Raw genomic sequence first — 17,921 nt, forward strand, 5'->3', positions numbered from 1 at the left:
GACAGCTGATGAGCACATAGCATCTTCAAGGAGCAGTGTCTAGTTTAGCAGCCATGTAAGTTCCCTCTGTAGAAACAGACTTCTCAAGGAGAGTTGTCACATTTGTCTAAGAATAAAACCACTAGGAAATCCCTCTCATGCACGGTCAAGAGGAACTATGCCAGTGTCAGTGTAGAAAAGGACTGTAACCGTCTAAGTAAGACCAGCTGCATTCCTTACTTACTTTCCCAAAGCAGGAGACTGGCTTTTATATGTTTAATGCTACAGCTTTCAAAAAAGAACATTGCTCTAGGTAATTTCACTTGTCATGTGTCAGCTCCAGCTTTCTTGTTCTGATGGAGGAACATTCTACCTAGGAATTCTACCCTGTTTTGTTATTTTCTGATCTTCAAATAATAATATGGATGTTGTTTTCACACTGCGTGTGAAATATAGCTGTAGAAATTCAAAGAAAACACATAGACAAAAAAAATCATCAAAAATGTTAACCATCACACATCTTTAATTAGTTTCTGACGGTTGGGAGAGTTGCAAAGATAATTTATAGAATTAACATTTCCGGTGTTACTGGATGACTTATTCCTGTTAATTCCTGTGAACAGGCTGTATGTGTTGCTCAGAGCTGCCCTAGCAGGTGTTAGGAGAGTGGACAGTGATAGGATGGATGCAGTAGGTGGCTGACTAAAATCATAATGAGGGAATTACTTAAAAAAGCTGAAAACAAACCACTGGAAATGTGGTGAACCCTAAAAAAGTCCAAAGCACTTAATGAAGCAGTTAAAGGAGCACTGGTGATGTTAAACGTAGGCTTATAAATGTGGCCAATTTTCACATGCAACTTACATTGCATTCAACGGTAGAGCTATTTTTAAAGACTGTCTGGAAAAATCCTTCTGTTATCTGTATTTCCATCTAGTAATCTGAATCTAACTGTCAAATGTGTTGTAGATAACTACTGAAATATTCCTCTATCATGTCTTCTAGTGTGCAGCAGGTAAAAAAACTGGACATATCGTTCTTATACCCTATAAAAGTCTTTGATTTTAAAGCAGGAATATTTAAGCTGGAGAAATTTCAAATGCGGAGCTGGGCAAAAAGAGGATTTTCCCATCCTGAAACTTCAATATGTCCCCCTGGAATAAAACCAAGACCTTGCCAAGTTTTTAGGAAGGGAGATAGGCAAAGTTGAGATTTGCACCTGAGCCTGCCACCTTCCCCCTCAAGCACTTGCTCTGCATCTGTCATGGTGCTGAGTGTGCTTTCTCCTTCCACCCTGGAACTGAACAACTTTCTAAATTAAAATTTGCATTAGAACTATTACATTCATATGAAAAAATGTGATATTGACGTAGCATTTTCCACTGAAAACTGTTAAGTAATTCTCAGGAAGTTCTCCCCCATGCTATATAGTTTGACATTTTGCCTGTCCAACACAATACATGCCAATGGATACATTCCTGCAGCTTTTTTGTCCTATATTATCTATGATTTCTGAGAGTTCTTGTGGGCCAGATGATCATCTGGTAAAAACTGAGTTTGGACCACTGAAATGAATGAAGCTATGAATTAATTAACAAAATAATGAATAATCTTAATGGAGATTCAGGAATGGAATGGATTTTCCAAAAATGCTTAAAAATATTTGTGTGACATAATGCAGTAATACTTAAAGCTGAATAAGAAGGCTCAGGTTACAGTAGTAGAGCAGCTGTATCAGTATAGTGCTTTTCCTGGAATAATTCCCTCTGTAGACCGGAGCAATGTTATAACACAGTTATGCTGCTGCATTATGCAGGGAGAATCTTTCAAGCTACCCTGGATGTTTGCCTATATAGCATTGATTTATGTTACATAAATACATGACATATAAGTATAAAGTATAAGTATACAAAACCAAATGAAAAGAGTTGGAAGTTGTGCTCTTGGGTCTTCTGGTTTGATGTTTGTTGACTATAGGTGGACAACCCTTATACAGTGTTTCTGGGGAGGTGGGGCACTGCGTCTTTCTGAATTTGGTGATAACTTACAAGATAACTTAGCCTCGTGCCTGTGGATGCTAAAGGGTCGCAATTTCTGTAGGCACTTGTATAAGCAATGAACTTATCAAAATCACCGGTGTTCAGTCTAGCAGGATCTTCCTTTGTGTGGGGGTGGTGATAAAAGCCTGGAGTTATGTCGCTCAAAATACATGGAGAAAAGCTCTTCTTCCAGATGGGTATGGTACCTTAAAAGTCTTGCATTCTGCTCTGGCTTCTTTATACCTTGTAAAATGGGAAGCACCCATTTTTAGACATTTCGAAAAGCCTTTTCTGGGCAACTTCTCCTTCCTATTTTGTGGGGCATTTCAGGCAGAACATGTCCCATATATTAGAATATTTTACACTTATGCAAACTGCCTTCTACACAAAACATTCTTAAAACAGCTGAAACTTGAGACTTTGGTAAAATATCCCACTAAAAGATTCTGATGTTGTTGCTGATGATTGCAATGAACCGTGCATTTTACCTAGCCTTAATTGAGTCACTGCAAAGAACATTTAACTTAGTCTCACAGGGGGGGATATTTGATGTTGTTTTTACATCAACCTAGCTGAAACCTTCCAACATTTCTAACAGACTTTGTTGATAGCTAACAAGACATGTTTCAAGCTGTCTGTTCTTAACAGTCTCCTCTTTTTTTTTTTTTTTTAAATCTAATTGAAAGTATTTATACAGAGCTTGAGATTCTAGACAGGCACAGGATTTTGCCCAGAATAATTGCCAGTGTACAATGGAGGACTTTTCTATAGTATTTTTTTTTGTGTGTTTCTCCCCTCCTCCAGTCCCCTGGCCAAAGCAAATTTCTGCTAAGCTGTGTCAGAAAACCATAGCAACTATCTTGTGACAGATCTGAGTAGGTTTTGTTCCACCGAGGATCCATTAATTACTTGTATTGCCCCCAGCCCACAGTCCCATCCAATGTGATTCTGGGAATTTTCTGCTGAAAACTGTTGCCAAATATTTGTGTGAGTTAAACTTTCTGGTCAGAGCAACCCCCAGAGGAAGTGCAGCGCCATCAGTCACCATGTGTGTGGCAGTGGGAGGCTTCAGGGGCGGTGGGGTTCTCCTTGCCAGGCAGCAGGAGTAGGGGATTTTGCCTGGGGAGCAGGTCGTGGGCAGAGCTGGTGGGGCAGCAGGGCTTGGGGGGCTCTTTAGGGTGCATGTCTGCATGGTTTCTGTGGGGCTGTTGGTGGCCGAGCAGGTGTCTCTGCTCTCACTCACTGCTTTTTACATAGGATCAGTTCAAATCAAAACTAATTTTCAGTGGAGTCCAGAATACACCAACAATTGAGCTTTGACCTGTCAAACCCATCCAAGAGTTCCCACTCCCTTACTGTATTTACTTATTTATTCCATAAGGCCTCCCAGTTGCAAGAGAAATCCAGCCCACTTGAGTTTGCATTCTTGAATATATCAGTTGCCTATGATACCAACAGCCACTTCAAATAATTTTAGGACTTCAGAGTCCAGAAAAAATGAAGAATTCGAAAATTTAAGCACAGCTCTTCCTGTATCCTGGAGGTCATTATTTACCCCTGATACACAAACAGGAAAAGCCTTAGAAAATAAAAGTATTTCTATATCCTGATCATATTTGCTGCTTTCATGTCATGATACCCAAAAGCAGTTGCTGTGTGATCAGCTGTGTGTTCATGGAAGGCAGGTGGTCCTCAGCTCCCGCAATGTTCTGGAGTGCCATTTGGATGGAAAATAGGATCCCATCTTACCTAATGATTTATGTGAAAACATGTCAGAGCTTCTCAATGCCTCAGAGGGGATGTTTTCCCACAGAAATTTGCATATCTGAGTTAGTGCTGTCTTCATGTCTTTACACCAGGCCATGTTTAGCGGCCACTTCTCTTCATGGGACAAAAATAACATTAACGGGCAGGACCTCATAGTATGCTATTTCCTTTGCAGATACATTGATTCCCTTTCAGGGCCCCTAGCTGCATTCAAAGCCTCTCTTGCTTTGTTTTCCCTCCCGAAGCAGCTCTGAGGCTATTAGAAAGAGCCCCTGCCCTTTACTGCTCTAAGCTGGGGTAAGGCATATCATGACCAGGGGAGGTGAATATCTGTTGCTTCAGCTGCAGTTAGGAAGCTGTTATTATGCTGCTGCTAATGAAACCTCTTAATAGATTTTTTTTTTTTGGACTCTGTCACTGAACTTCTTCTTCTGTGGTTTGTTTTCAGGTGATAATTTTTTCTGACACCTTGTATGTGTGTAGGCAAGGTGACAAAACAGCAGCCTGTCCTTAAACTGCAGGGCAGTTAGCTCTATGTAGTTTACTGTGTATTCAGCTGGATGAATAATGTCCACCCATTTCCTTCATTTGGGCATAAAACTCACCCCTCAGTTTGTAACAGCATAAAGGGCATTTACATTCTTTTCAGAAATCAGACTTCAGGAGGTGGGATTTTTGTTTTTGTTGATTTTTTCCCACATATTTGAGGGAGAAGAGTGTGCTCTTGAAGACATAGTTCCTGGAAAAGAGAACAAGGTGTGGTGAAAAACATGAATCAATCAATTCTAGCTGGGTGGGTTGAGACCTGGGTTGACAGGTTTAGGATTTGGGGCAACTCAGTGAGATCAGAATGAACCCTGCATCTACATGATTCAGCCCAGGGTATGAGAAAACAAGTAATACATGGACTGCCAACTGTGGTTTCCATTCATTGTTTAGGTTAAAAAAAAAAACCAAAAAAAAAGCCTTTATATATATGGCAAATGTGTAAAAGAACTAGAATTAGCAATTTTATTTTAAACTTTTTCATTGTGTAACTAGACAGATCTTGTATTTGTTTAATACATTGCTTCATTATGTGCCTGCCATTGTGGTTTTCAGCATCTAGCCAATTTTTATTTCAAAAATATCCTCTTATTTTTTTCTGTCCAAACTTAGAAGAGTTTGTCACCCACTGATACGCAGAACTATAAACCACTTGAATTTAGTGGTTAGGAAATATTTCTAAACTTTGTATATATTAAATGCAAAGCATATAAAATCACAAGAGATTCCTTCTCTTTTCCATTGCGGCTCTCTGGGCAATCAGAACCAGCAAGAATTTCTATTTCCCTGTAAAGCTGATACTAATTAACCAACCTCACTTTTTTACTCTCGTTCTCTCTCTTCTGCATCCATTCATCTCCCAGTTATGAATTACAAGCGTTATGAAGAAGGCACACTTAGTTTTGTTGAGAATTTTAAAATATTCACTAGAATCGTATAAGGGTTTGTCCTGCTCCTGGCAGAAAGCACTTCTATAAACAGTGTGGTCCTTTGTTTGCCAGGAGCATAGTAACAAACGGATTATGTGTAAGAGCCATCTATAGAGCTTTTATTCCATCTCCATTCAGGCTCTACATGTTTTGCACTGCTTTTAATGAGGCTGCCTGAACTATGGTAACCCCACGGCACATTTGTAAGCAAGAGATATCAGAGGAATCAGCCCCTTCCAGGACTGCATTATGAGGTAATCTGCTTTCATTACAGGATTTATTTTATAGGTGGTAGACCTCAGCAAGAAGACGCTGCAGGCATAAGCAGAACTTATCTGCTCCGTAAGGCCAAGTTCAGGGTCTGTGTGAATGTGAATCTGCTTTCCCACAACCCAGTCTCCATTCCTCGCATGTCTTGAAACACAACCTTTTTTGTGCATGACCCCTTCTTTGCTCCCCTTCTGACTCAGACTCATACTGGAATGATTGATAGTCCTTTATAAAATACTCCACAAAGAACTATTTTACTTCCACATCAGCATGAAAGCTTGGGTCCCCACATACAAAACAAGTACAAAAACAAGCATCTCACATCAGAATGAGAAGCTTTTTCTTCCTTCTGCCTTTCTGAAGTGTGAAGATTTTTCTCTGGAACTAAAAATGTTTATTCCCCTGGTAGTAGAGCCCACTGTTGTCAAAAGCAAACAGACACATATTCATAGTATAGATGGATGCCTTCTTTTTTCTCTGGAGGCCTATGAAGTTTTTATTTTTTACTTTTTTTTTTCATGTTACTTTTTTCTTCTTCTTTCTTTCATTTTTTCTTCTTCTTCGGCATTGTTTGCAAATTTTACTAGAACAAAACAGGATTCACAAGTGGCAGAGTGCCCTATTTAAGTCTTTTGTAGTTTGTATGAATGCAATCTGCTCTCCTGATCTGCTGTTTGTTCTGCTGCTCTTCAGTCACTATCAGAATCAAAACTGGGCAGTTTTTATAAGAAATATTATTACAATACAGAGGACAATTGCAAGCACAGTAAAAAAGTAGATAAATAAAGCCACATGGCAACTCACAGGTCATAGACTTTTTTATAAGCTGCTTGAAGTATTTAGTTGTTAAAAAATATAGCTCAAGCATTTCTTGCCTTTTAAATAGGAGACCCACTGAAAAACTGGGGGTGGTGGAAGAGGTACAAGAGATGTTGTTTTGGATCACCCCCAGAACAGGACTTAAAGGTTCAAGTGCTGAAGAAGTCACTCTTGCTAAGATTTCAGATGTCATGTCTGGAAGGTGGCTTTGGCAAGGAGTTACTGGCTGTAAGGTAACATCAGGTTGAACTGTGGACTGTTGTGTCTTAGTGAGAATCCCAACAGCACAGGAGTGAAGGTAACACCTTGAAGTAATTGTAGACTTTTGCAGCTAGCAGCTGTAAAGAGCAAAGCCCTGAGATTAACAGTACCATGAAACAGAAGTGAGAGGTCTTATAATTTGTTACTACAGGGAAAAAAAAAAAAAAAAAAAAAAAAAAGTCTAGCAAAGGGGACAAATTAATTAGCAAAGTAAAAAGTAAAAATGCTTAGAGGAAGACTTAAAATTCTTTCTTTTTTTTTTTTTTTTTCCTTTCAGTAATAAATTGACCTCAACTATTTCCCAACTCCATTTTGTGTAAAAACATACAGTGGGGCAGGCTCAGGAATTTTTCCGGCAATTTTATGCTTAGTTTTTATTAGGAAAAAAAAAATCTATTTTCCAAGCACTTTCAATTTTTGGCTTTTTTTTTTATCTCATATCTATGAGATACACCATGGTAAAGAGAAACAGACCCTGAATGTAATAGTGGATGCATGACTTTGCTGTACATACTAACATCTCGGTTTTAGCTTCATCATGTTTTATGTCTAAGCTCCAAATGCCAATACCTGAAAAGGAGAGGCTGAATGGCCTGAGAGGCAGCTTCTGATACCCTGAATGAAAATGCCCAGTATACTTTATGTGCATGCACTTTTTGTCATTGAGCTGCAGAAATAGGCAGCACCTGCACACACTTAAGAAATGGACTGAAACAGAAAGAAGATTACGTATGTATGTGGAAGATCTTAAAAAAGGTTATTTAAAAAAAAAAACTTGAAGGAAAGTTGTTTTTTTTTTTTTTAATTATTATTTGTGTTACTGGGTGATAAGCACAGGTTTACTTCGTACGGCTTTACTTGTACTTTGATTCAAAGGTTTAATGAGTATGAAGGCATACAAATCAAACATCTGGCTACTTATTTCCATTATAACTAAAAATGAATGAATTAATCTCCAATCTTTAATTAGACTGAATTTAAATACAGAACATTTCAAACTCAAGACTCCGGAAGGCATTGAAAAGAACGAAACTGAATGCTGTCAGAGGCCTATTATACAAATTTAAGTGATACCTATCTTGGTAAGTTGCATCTGAAAAGGAAGTTGACTTGTAGTTTACAAGTTGATGTAATTTTAGGGTGAAAATCCTTCCCATTCATCCTCTTCTCCTCCACTTAAGATCTAATCTTTTCTTACAAAAATATTGTTATATGTTTTCACTGTCTTGCCCCTCTGAAAGCAAACAAGCTGCAAACTTCCACTGCTTTTCATTCAGTCTAGATCTGTCAAGAGGCTGTAACTATTGCAAGCAACAAAGTGTTTGGATGTGTCACCACAGGAGTCAGCCTTTGATGGGCTGAGTGAAGACAGAATGAAGACTGAAAAAGTAAAAGTATTTAACAACTAACTTAACAAATGTTAATCCTGTATTTTCTACCTTCTAATGTGGAAGAACCTCAAATATTTAATAAGGCCTTTCTAAGTCAGGTGTCTGGCACACAACAGGCATGAGAACTATTAGGTGCCTTTCTATGGTAACTTGCCTCTAGTTACCAGAATGTAACTCATGTTCAAAATTAGGACTGAAAAGTCCATCATAAGCAATCATCAAATTTTGGGCAAGGATTATTGCTATTACTATTTTAGCATTTAATAATAATGAATACTCTTTAGGCAACATGAAAAGTCATAAGATGACAAAAAAAATGCAAGCTGTTTTTAAACCCATTGCCTAAATGTCTCTATTTAAATAGATATTAGCACCCAATGAGCTTACTCATCATCCTAGGAGAAACTGCAACAGCTGCAGAGTTAAACTACCTGTCAGACACGCCGGTACACCATTTGTGCTGATACCTGTTTGAATATATTTGCCACTGAAGGCAATGAGAGCATGCTGCTTTATGTCAGCCGAGGTCTGGCTTTGTATCCTGTGGGGAAAAGAAAATGGTTTAGTTTTCTCCTGCCCATCTGTGCTTACATCCCCCTGCCAGCCCCAGTTTCGTGGCATGCTCTTCCACCAGCTCATCATCATCATCTCAGAGGTCCCAGGCTGGTCCCAGCTCTGGGCAGGGATGGTGTGGAAGCAGGGAGCCCTCCCTGTGCCGCAGGGGGGGGCACCCCCAGCTTCATGCTCGGCTGGCGCTTTGTTCACCTCTCAATGCTTCCCCCCCGGAGCCTTTGTGCGGAGGCCGGGGCTGAGGTGTGAGGCGGCTGCCAGCCGATTGCTGCTCCATGCGTGGACAGAGCATGACCAGTTTGGCTGCAGCCAGTCACTGCCGGGCTCGGCCGTTACATCAGCGTCAGCCCACAGCACGGCCAGACAGAGCCGAACAGGCCCCTCGTTGTTTTTCTTCTTTAATGGACGAGAGGAAAGCCTGGGAAATGAGCAGGGATCCCAGGCCTTCCTTGAGAAAAGCCAAATATTGTCTGCATGGTAATGAAGGGAACAAAACGACACAAGGCGCGCCGCTCTCCCCCGCCCCACAAGTCAGGACTCACAAAAGCGGAGGAATGATCGGAAGGAGCAGAGCAGGGCAGCAAAGGATGGCGAGGAAATTACCGGCAGTCCCACAGCTCCTTGGTGCGATTTGTCTGCAGGACCCGCTGAGGTTTTTGGGACTGTCAATCAGCCAGAGCACTTCCCTTGTTCCCACTTGTCAGAGCCGTGCCTTACGCCTGAGCTGAGGCATTTGGGGTGAGACAGCGGCAGGATCTCTTTTATAAAAAGTATTGCAACACACAGCGGGCATTTGTGATGCCAGTTCATCCTGGTTTTTGTTTTTCCTTATATTACCTTAGGAGAAAGTGATGCCTCATTTATTCTCTTTTGAAATTCAAAAGAAGTTTAAGTTTTCTGCTTGCAATGGCAGTCTTGGTTGTTGCTTTTTTCAAAAGTGAAGAAACAGGGGAAAGTGAAGAGTTTATATATTTTGGACACCCTGAGCACTTGAGCCATCCCCCTCTGCTGGGGACAGGTCCAGATCCTGCGAAATTTCTGCAGTCACAAACATCCATCCGCTGGCAGCCAGGCTTCGTGTCCCCATGCAGAAACGCTGTTGTCATGGGAAACTGCGATCTGGGAGAGACAAACAAACCCAGTGAGCCATCAGGGAGCTCGTCTGTCTGTGCTGTGAAGGCATGCAGCGAGGTTGTGCTCCTCCAGAAACCAGAGCAGAGGTTAGCTGTGGGGCAGTGAGCTCCTGGAAGGCTTGAGCTGCTTCCACCTGTTCCACAGCACCTTTGCACGGGTTCTAGGTCATCTAGGGTTCTGCGGAGAAGCTTACTGCCCCAACCCTTGCACTGTTCCCTAACTCCATTTCTGCTGCGTGTGATGTTCTTTCTAAAATGTCATAAGAAGCATGTCATCTGGATGGCTTGGAGGAACCCCGTCTGCCCCAGAGCTTCTGTTTTTGCTGTCAGGGAGTTGTACCAGTGGCAATGATAGCATAAGCACTTATTTAGAAATAAAGGTCTCTTGCTGCACACTTCTGAGAATTATCAGAAGCTGACTTCTAATTTGCAGCCATGTTTTTTTACTTATTTATTTATTTTTTTTTGCCACTCTTTTACCATATGTTTTTTTGACATTGTTCTGACCATATGTTTTATGCAACTTTGCTGCATAAGTTAAATTAGTCTTTCCCTTTCCCAGTGTTTTGCCTTCTGATTTACTTATGGGAGACAATCATTCCTTCCCAAACTTCTCTTGAAGATATCAGAAAAGCCAGACTCTTTCTGAAATGTGGTTCTTGGTTTACTGTGGTTCTTGTCTAGCCTGTGGACATAGATTTCCTTTCAGAGAAAACAATGATGTGGAGAAGAGTTGGATGCACATCAAGATCAGGCCTAAGGATGGTGTATATATGTGTTCATTGCATATAAGCCATACAGCAGCTGCAGTGCTCATGAGTAACATTCCTCTGATGTGCTCCACTTAGTCTTTTTTTTGGATCAGAACTGACCAGAACTGTGGATTAAGTCCTGTCTGTGGCCTGTATCATTCAGACCTCTCCCTCTCCATTAGAATTGTTCTTCCTCATGTGCCCTAAAACGAATAGGCATTGTATGCCATTGCCTCATAACCATTCTGTGAGTAACCAAAACACACAGGCTTACTCCTTATTTATTACGTGCTGTATAGTATGAAAGATAGTGTAAAAGGTCTCCATAGAAATACAGAACTTTATACATACATTGAATATCCATTCATAAAGTCTTTCTGGTCTCTGACATGATAAATTTTTCCACTAATGCATGAGATCTGATTATAGCCTGCATCATTATCAATGTTACCATTGGTTACAGAATTGTCTGCTACTTAAAAATAAAAAATAAATGAATAAAAACCTATAATTAAAAGAGAGTTTTCATTCAGATGTGCCTTTACAAAGAAGGACCTCAGTGCATGTTCTCAGTTGTGACAGCACTCTCTGACAGGCAGAAAATGGGAAGAATTGTTTCAGCTTCTCAAGTTGCTGTGAATGTGATGGTAATTAATTATGTAAATAGATGTGTGTTGTTCATTTTGGTTGACAAAACATACCCCCCTTGCACATGAAGATGAATTGTTGCTTCCCATAAGGAGCCAAGTCCTGAGCAAATGTAGTAAATTTGCAAATAACCTTGCAGTAGCTTTATTGGAAGTGCAGTGTGGGTTGAAATCTATTATCTAAATGTGTCAGTTCTTCAGCGACAGTCATCCAGATAGAGTGAGGACCTGAAAAAACATATTTTTTTAATGCTAAACTTAATTTGACTGAAATAGAGACACATAAAATGAATGCCTAAGCATACTACAGTCTGGTTCACGCTGTGTCTCTACTCATCTCAGAGACCAACCTGCTCTCAGAAAACTACTGACAAGGAAGTATTTTTCATTACTTGGCTGGAAGATTATAGAACAGAAAAGCATGACTTGGCTTCCGCAGCTTTTCCCAAAGATAAGGAAGTGGTTCAATCAACTCAAATAGGCCCTATCAGAGCTTACTTTTCATTTAAAAAGAAAACATAATCAGAATATATGTTTTTGTATACATCATGAGTCTGAAATAATTTTAGAGCCAATTTACATTTTGGGCAAATCATTTCGTCTGCTTTCAGGTCCATGTGTAACTCTTTAGTGCCCTCCCCTGTTCCAGTTTGGAAATGCCCATGTCTTGTATGGAAACGCAGATTTCCATCAATGGTTAAGAAAATAAGAATATTGTGACTTTATTCCTAAAATGACATAATACTGTTGGCTGTTTTATACACAGATTCGATCATTTTGTTTCAGAATTGGAGAGAACACCATCTCCCCTTTCTTGGAGAGAAAGGAATCAAAGAGCAGTAAAGGAGTGTGCCTGTGCCATCTTTTTATTTTGCACATTTTTTTACCAGTGCTCATGGTGATAGTGATTTCTCAGTAAAATATGTCAGAGATGCAAATGGAAACGAATTTCAAGTTAATGGTTAAAACTCACCATTCTAGATTAATCAGAAACTCTTTTATCTGAGTCATTTAGCATTGAACACATTGTGCATTTTACATGGATCAGTGTGCTAGGTGTGCTATCTAAACGGTCACATTAATCAAAGAAAGAAGGAATGTAGGAGTATCATTAAGAGTGCTGGAGGCACGATACAGAAGAATGAAAACAAAATCTATTGTGCTTGCACATGCAGGAGACTTGCATCATCAGTAGCTGATGGTACTTGATGGTCAGTTCTTCATGGATGGTGGACAATCCCATCAGTGTGTGCCTGGAGCCTCACTGCATGCCCCAGCAATGCCAGTCCTGTGCAAAGGCAAGAAGGTCTGATATACAGTCAAGAGATGCAGATTTCCCTAGACTTTTGGGAGAGGTAATCCTTGCCTGCAGAAGGTTTATAGCTTCACATCTTTGGTGCAGCGCATCAATAATACTTACTTAGACAATGTCCGCTTCATTTCTTTCTTAGTAAAGAATAATTTTCCCATGTGTTACTCTCTCATCTGCCGGTCACAACCTTCTTACAGGAAGCAGAATTCAATAATAAGTTAAGCTGCCAAATTCTGGTCTTTCATTTGTCCGAGAAAATAGATTGAGTTCATAGCTTTGGTTAGCATTGCAACCAATGGTGACATGAGAGGTTATCAGTATAAGTGGCATGAGGTGTTTTTGTTGTTGTTGATTTGCTGTGTTCTCTTTCCATTATAATTTTCTGGGATAATTCTGTGATTGTAATACTTGGGTGGGGAGAATTTAAATCCTGTTTTCCACGGGTTTCCTTCTGCCATGCAATGTGTGCTAAGAAAAGAATCTGTCCATCTGTCTTCCTTTGGTACACAGGTCTTTTTTCATAACTAAAATTGGATCTTATATCTTGCAAGACATTTATATGGGTTAGCTTGTCTTAAAATGATATAAAGACAAGTAAATGGAAGAAAGACAGACAGTAACTAGAATGTATAGGTCAAAGTTTTCTTCATCCTTCAGATAATCCAGTTATTTCAAAAAGAAGCAGAAAATAATCTTAAAATCTGAGCTTATACAAATCAGTTATAAACATTGCTTCAAAATCCCACATGAATTTAATATTTTTTTTTTTAATTTTACATATCTCAGTAAAAAAAAAAAAAAAAAAAAAAACCACACACACACACAATGAAAATAAAGTTAAGAACAAAACAAAACCCACCAAAATATATAGCTTATTTGCTGGTTACTGGAAGTGAATGTTTTCAAATGGCAATTTGAAAACGTTCTGTTTCCAAGTATTTGGACTGACTGTGCCAAGACTGAACCGAATATTTGCAGCATCTATCAGAACATCTGAAACAACCTGTAGCTAATTTGTATTATGGACTTGATAATCACATCACGATTATCTACCTCTACATGTGAATTTGTGCAGAGTTCACTTTAAGATCAAGGCTTCAAGATATTCACATGCAGTGTTGTCATACTCACAGACATGTAGACAGATATCTGCCCATAGCGGTTTGTGAGAAACACTCTGTAGCCAATAACTTAGGCTCAGGCGAGGATCTCAGTGAAGTAGTAATTTATTCGCGATTGCAGCGGAAGGCGTCCCACAAGCAGGAGCGCCCCTACTAGTTCCATAACACAGCTTATATACTTTTTTTTTTTTTTTTTCTTCTCTCGAGGATCGGGACCCTCCTCTGTTTCCCCATTGACTGGGTAATGCAGGTTCACAATCTATCCGGTGTTTCAGAGACAATACATGGCTTTCAGTTGCCGGCCTGTTATAAGTCAAATTTCTTTTGACTTTTATACTCTTTGAGGTGGTAATGTTTCTTACACAGTGATTTCCGCCTAAGTGCTCTAAGGATTCTGGTTGTCTGCATTTTACAAGGTTGTCTGTTAAGCTTTCTTATCACTGCAAGCATATCTCAATACCACATTCCTTCCCTCTAAACAATGTAACTCTGCAAAAACAACATTTTTATTCCCACACAGTTCAACATTAGAAGGAACAGGGGGTACTCTTCTCAGCTAAGGCTAGTTAGGAAAACTAGTCTTTTATTATAGAACAAAGAAATCAATATTCCAGCAGTGCACCTTGAAAGGCAAGTAGCATCAATTTGAGGTTTTGCTAAGCATGAATCAATACTATTATTGTTGTTTATTTTATACTATTCAACCACTGAAAGAATTTTCAAAGCCAGTAACACCAGTGAACTTGCCTTCCTGCAGCTCCCATGCTGGCTTGCAGTGCTGTCTGCCAATGGCCATTCCTACTCGATTCCTTTTTCATCACTGTACCACTGCGAAGCAGAAGCACTGAAACATATGAGAACCATTATGTTTCTGTGCCTTTATCTCCAAAGACCAGGATAATTCATCTTTATCTGTCTTTTGCTGAAAATAAATGTCGGGGCACAGAACCATATATGGCTGCTGCTCACAGCAATGAGAGATTTTGTAGCTGTTGCTAAGCCTTCACAAACAAGATGATATAGTAGGCTAAACCTCTTTAAAAGCTTCTGGGTTTAACAGTAGCTCTCTGAGAAGGATAAAGGTAAGAAATGATTAAGCTGCTGTAAGTATTCAGAGAGCTGAAACAAAAACAGCTTACACCTGAAATAAAGGCAAAACATGAATGGGTTTTGCTATACTATGGTTTTCATACCTGTGAGGTGCAGGATGACAAAAATAGCTGGGAAAAAAAGTCTGCAAGAGGCAATTAGAAACATGGGTGAAAACAGAGAGAGAATTTTTGGTCTAAGTGTTGTTGAGTGCGGGATGTTGGTCTATTAATTTCACTTGCATTCAGGAAAGGTGAAAGTACATTTTTTTTTTTTTAAATGAACTGCTTTGTAGGTAAGATATGCTGGCCTTTGCCCCTGTTTGAAATAACTCACAAGACCTCAGACTCGGCTAGAAAGATGTAGCATCATCTTTTCTTTGAAAGAGAGAATTTGGCTGTAATGTTTAATTTATTCTGAAATACTATGAATTGCATAGCATTAAAGTATTCCTTACTGAGGAGTAGTATCTGTGGGTAACAGGCAGCAAATGAGTCAGTTGCCTGTTCCTCACTAGCGACAGCACACAGAAATCTGAATCATGGGTATTATTATCCTTTATGATTCCAGGTGAAAGTGGGAAAGGTTAACCAAAATCTTCCAGCAGATGACTGCAATGCATTCTAATGCAGTGTTGAAAATACTGCTGATTTCTAAGTGTGCAAATACCTTGGTGTTGTGAGTTACAAATTAGATCCCTCAAGACATATGGGAGCAGACATATTTCCATTTGTAGGTTCTTAGGTTATCTCACTTCTACAATCTATATGAATTTTTAGCAGAAAAAAAATGGTTTCAAACTGCAGTTGGTTTATTTTGACAAAATACATCTTAACTGTCTTTTATGGCAAAGAGTGTTTTTGACTTGTCAGTCTGCAGCCTGAGGCAGGAAATTTCACACAGGATCTTAAACAAAACTAATTTAATGATGTTTCAACAGTGGCTGTGAAAGGGTGAGTCTTTATCAGTTGCGAGATTTCTCTGCTTTGTTCATATATATTTTCTAGAGAAGAGATAGTATTTTTGAACCACCTGCTTGGAAAAAAAAGCAGTCTTCATTCCACAAGGCAGAAGCTCCCAACGATCCCTGCTAACATCCGGATTAAAGCTTGCCTTCAAATTTGGTCTATTTTCTGTCCATCGCTTCTTGTTTGTGCACTTGGCATCAGCTGAAATTACCAGCTCTTTGGGATGCTCAGTTGCTCTTCAAGCTCAAAAAGGTGCAGAGCCTAACACTACTAACTCTACTTCAGCCTTCCTTTTCTTCTAGGAAAGAAAGCCTTCTATCAGGTGACACTACTTCTTGTCCCAGGTTGTTGACTAATGATATATTCAAAAACATAAATGCAATCAAAGAAAGAGTTCAAGCAAACAGGATTATGTTGCAGCCTTTGAACTGGAGTATATTTTGCTCAGTGAAATGCAGAGAATTCCCCTCCCCCCAGCATTTCTTCTTAATTATTCAAAGTCCTATACCACAGGGATTGCTTTTTTTTTTTTTTTTTTCTTCAGATACTGGTTGGATTTTATATCTAGCATTCTGTGAAGACAGAGTAATTCAAATTTTCAAAATGAAAATTAAACATATTACAAAAATAATTTACTGAAACTGGGTATAAGTCATATAATAAGAAAATGTCATTGCCGTGAGTCGTCTAATTCACTGACCAAACTGTTTATAAAACTAAATTACATTTCAGATTGCATATTACCTAGCTATGTATTAGTTTACATATAACTGCGCTTTTGTTTTAGGGCTGCTAATTCTTTTAGTTTGAAAAAGAACCTGATGATATTTCTGTATTATGGTAATGCTTCCTTCAGTAGTAAATGTTGTGTACCTAAGGTAAAAGCAGATATAAGAGTTTCAGATATAAAGTTTTATGCAGATGCTATGTTAGAGATATAAGCAATTTATTCCCTTCAAAGCAGCAAAAGTTAACGAGGGGTAAGAATTACGTGTGAAGAGAGATCTATTTTATACACATGTAAACCAGTGACAGCCTCAGGTTATCTATTACAATGTCATTAAATATATCTGAAATTTATTTTCATTACGTATGTTTAGCTTATGTGATTCATTATAAATAATTTATAAATGAAATTATGTGTCATGGGAATGTTGTACAAAATAATGAAGGATGTTTTAGTGGTTCTCCTTCAGCATTTATCCAGAGGTCTTATCTTTCTGCAGCACAGCACCAGAACACAAAAGTACTTACAATACTCTGATACCAAATCGAATAATCCACTGTCAGCTCCTACAAGTACAAAGTACATATTTTAAAAGTAGGGTGGTCAAGAATTGGTAGGGGATACAGCTGGGACAGCTGACCTGAACTGGCAAAAAGCATATTCTGCATGATGGAATGCCATGTTGAGCAATATAAAGGGGGGTAGAGGAAGGAGGGGTGGGGTTTTTGGCTGACTGACTTGTATCAGGTGGTAAGTGGCTGCCTTTATATCATTCGTTTTTTCCCCTATTTCCCTGTCTAATAAACTGTCTTTCTCTTGACCCATAAAGTTTCTCACTTTTGCTCTTCCTCTTCTCTCTGGTGTCCTGCTGAGGAGGGAGAGGGGAGTGAACAAGCAGCAGTGTAGGTTCTTGGCTGCTGGCTGGGGTCAATTCAAACAAGGTCCCACGTAAACTTCAAGTACCTTTCAGCTTCAGACAGCAACTAGAACTGTTCCCCTGGATGCAGGTAGGAGGTATTTTGACTTTTGCAGCTTGAGGTGTAATCAGTCTGGGAGCAAGGGCAGAGCTGGAACAGAGCCCTGGGTCATGGGCAGGGCTGGGGGGGCTGGGCAGGGCCAACAGAACTGACTGGCTTACAGAACTGACTGGCATATTTGCGAGATGCAGCAATGTTAAAGTGAAATCACTTTAGTGCAATGCCACTCACAGCTCTTGCCAAATCGCAAAAGGAATAAACTGCAAACCGTCCTTTTGGAACAAAAATGTCAGTAATCTTACTGCCTCAAGAATATCTGCACTGTAAGAGGCATCTGAAGCTACCTAGTCATATGTATAGCCCTTTGTTAGTTCTTTCACTTTTTGCCTCAGGCTGTATTTTTTTCCAGCAGATTCCTTATCTCGTAACAGTAGATTGCTGTGGCATAACGACCACACGGACACCAGGGTTCTTTTAGGATCAGCAACTGCTACTTCTTTATTGATGACATAACTTCATTACATCTCCCTTGTCGAGGACAGGCTCCCTTCTTATACCATTCGCCCCACAGCAGTTCTTTCCCACTAACTGTTCGTTGGTCAACAACTTTGCCCGGCAACCGCA

This window comes from Anser anser (assembly GCF_964211835.1).
Source record: "Anser anser genome assembly, chromosome: 3".
In the NCBI taxonomy this organism is placed as follows: Eukaryota; Metazoa; Chordata; class Aves; order Anseriformes; family Anatidae; genus Anser; species Anser anser.